We start from the raw sequence: 3242 nt of genomic DNA on the forward strand, positions 1-3242 counted from the left end.
ATCCTTCCTTCCTTCCCTCATTCTTTCCCTTCAAGGTTTCTAGGCATAACTGAGATGTTTCATTCCAATGCTCACATCTGGGGCTTACAGTGGACATTCCACTGTGGTGTCACAGACACACTTGTGTATGGTGTGATGAAATATCCCTCTTCTTGTGAGCATCTCATAACTTTATTCTGTCATTTCTGAGCTCGTTACTATTCTTTTAAAGATCTAAAGAAAGATTTTGGTGGGTCATTAAAGGCCTAAATTACAAAAAATTAAAGTTGCTATTGTAAGCCTTCAACAGGATTTCTCTGGTGCTTATGGTGACGCTAAGCTTTATCATTGACAACAGTAAATAAAGTGTCAAGGGAGCGGTCGTGAGGCACTGGACTCTTAAGAGTTGTTGCAAACTGAAGCCGGGAAAGTAACGTGAAGGTTCTTCCTGAGAAGTGTCTGCCAGACTACAAGAATTCAAGAGGCTTGAGAACTTGATTTTGGCTTTGAGGCGGCGAGCTTGTAATAGGTAGACTAGAGAGACAAATTTACTATAGGTCAGAGTAGAGTATTAGACTCCTGGAAAAAGCTTGTTCTTCTTCTACACTGAGTAGGGGCAATGTCACAAGTCCAGACCACTTACTCTTTCGATGCCCCCATCAGCTTTATCAATTTTTCATCTTTGGATGCTGAAGAAGATACTGAAAATGTAGACTCATGGTTTGATGAGAAGGTCAATTTGGAGAACAAGTTTCTTTGGCAGAGTGGAATAGGAAAACCTTTTCAGGGGAAGACTTTGAGAAAAGCCAAACTTCAACAAGGTTGTGTCACACCCTTGAAGGCAGTTGACAACACTTACTACAAAGAGATAGAAAAGGAAAATCTTCAGAAACAATCTATCCCATCAAATGATTGTCCTTCCCTGAATGCTAAGAGAGCCATATCAGGAAATACTCCTGTCCAGCCTCAGAGAAGATCTGTTAGATTCTCTGCTCAGAAGGATTTGGAGCAGAAAGAGAAAAACAGTGTTGCCTCTGTTGAAATGAAAGCCAAGAGATGCACTGCTCCTGCCGCTGACTGTCCCCCCAACAAAAGAATGAAAGTTTCTCATAAAAAGAAACTGAAGGAAGAGGAGGAAGGCAGTGTTTCAGCTACTTCAAGAAAGGATGAAAGAGAAACCCTGGAGAAAGCCAAGGGCAAACACACTGTGCCTGGTGTGCAGGTGTCTCCACCTGCAAGGGAGAAGGTTCTAAAGAGTACTGAAGGGCAGGAGATAGAGAAAAGGCTGAGAAGTGGTGGAGATGCAGAGGAAGAACGAAGAGTTCAAGAAGCTCACTCTCGCAGGGCTAGGGCAACCTGTGAAGAAATCCACGAGTCAGGTTACCAAAACAGTTGACTTCCACTTCCTCACAGATGAGTGAGTCAAACAGCATCCCAAGAACCAGGAAGAGTATAAGGAAGTGAACTTCATATCTGAACTTCAGAAGCATCCTTCCACTCCTACCCGAGGAACCAGAGGATGTACTATCATTAAGCCTTTCAATCTGTCCAAAGGAAAGAAAAGAACATTTGACGAAGCAGCTTCTACATATGGGCCCATTGCACAGCAGGTTGAAGCATTCCACAAACGAACCCCTAATAGATATCATCTGAGGAACAAGAAAGACGAGAGCTTGTTACCCTCCAAACCTGTGAACAAGATTGCACGAGACCCCCAGACCCCCATACTGCAGACCAAATATCGTGCAAGGGTTGTGACCTGCAAAAGTGCTGCTGAGCAGGAGGCCGAGGAGCTTGAGAAGCTGCATCAGTACAAATTCAAAGCACGGGAACTTGATCCCAGAATTTTTGAAGGTGGCCCCATCTTGCCCAAGAGACCGCCAGTTAAGCCTCCTGCTTAGTCTGTTGGCTTTGATTTGGAAATTGAGAATTCATGAGCGAGAATCAAAGAAAAAAACAGAAGACGAACAATTTGAATTTCATTCTAGACCTTGCCCTACTAAGATTTTGGAAGACGTTGTGGGTGTTCCTGAAAAGAAGGTAATTCCAGCCACTGTTCATAAGTCGCCAGTTTTTGCATTGAAGAACAGGATCTGAGTGCCCATCAAAGAAGATGAGGAAGAGGAAAAACCAGCAGTGATCAAAGCCCAACCTGTGCCAAATTATGGCACACCTTATAAGCCCCACATCCCAGAGGCAAGAAGTGTGGAGCTGTTCCCTTTCTCCTTTGATACCCAGGACAAAGAATGCCAGTTGCAGAAGGAGAAAAAAATAAAAGAAATGCAGAAAGGGGAGGTGCCCAAGTTCAAGGCACTTCCTGTGTCCCATTTTGACACTGTTAACCTGCCAGAGAAAAAGGTAAAGAATGTGACTCAAGCTGAACCTTTCTCCCTGGAGACAGACAAGAGAGGCGCCTACAATGCCGAGATATGGAAGCACCAGCTGGAGGAAGAACAGAAGCAGCAAAGGGAAGGAGCTTGCTTCAAGGCTCGTCCAAACACCATCATCTTCCAAGAGCCCTTTGTTCCCAAGAAAGAGAAAAAATCAGTTGCTGAGAACCCTTCTGGTTCTCTAGTTCAGGAACCTTTTCAGCTGGCTACAGAGAAGAGTGTCAAAGAGCAGCAGGAGCTGGAGAAGAAAATGGCTGAAATGGTGGCCTGGAAACTGCAGCAGTTGGAGGAAATCAGGCAGCAGGAAGAGGAGCAGCAGAAAAAGGAGCTAGCCAGGCTCGGGAAAGAACTGGTGCACAAGGCAAATCCAATACGCAAGTACTCTACAGTGGAGGTGAAATCCAGTGAGCTGCCTCTGACTGTGCCGGTGTCTCCTAAATTCTCCACTCGGTTCCAGTAGAAGCTGCATCACTTCACAGGCATGGAGGACTTGTCTTCAGACTCACCCACCATGTGTAGAAACATACCTGACAACTATGGAAGCCAGGTGTTTTGAAGATCACTTTACACAGAAACTTTGAAGCTAATGAGATACCATTCATTTAGACTTTAATCAGACTTCTTGTAGTTATTTCCTTCAGACGTTAGTTGGCCCTTTCCTGTTGGTCTTAACTCTGGCTAGAATTTCAAGTATTCGTTTTGGCATAGTCTACTTTTCACCTGATCTCCCCCTACTACCACTTTATATATGTATTTTAAGCATACAATAAAGGCAGTTAAGTCCTGGGCTGTGGTTTCAGTCACAGTCTAAGTGAAAAAAAAAAGTGTCAAATGATAGAGCTGAAAAATAAGTAGTTAACACTAACCATTGTT

General features: G+C 44.0%; 1 pseudogene; it reads left to right on the forward strand.

Moving 5' to 3' along the window:
* The first annotated feature begins 598 nt into the window (after positions 1-598).
* On the forward strand, positions 599-2829 carry LOC114615783 (annotated as a pseudogene).
* The last annotated feature ends 413 nt before the right edge of the window (positions 2830-3242 follow it).

Source organism: Grammomys surdaster, unplaced genomic scaffold, assembly GCF_004785775.1.
Source record: "Grammomys surdaster isolate TR1022 unplaced genomic scaffold, NIH_TR_1.0 130, whole genome shotgun sequence".
NCBI lineage: Eukaryota > Metazoa > Chordata > Mammalia > Rodentia > Muridae > Grammomys > Grammomys surdaster.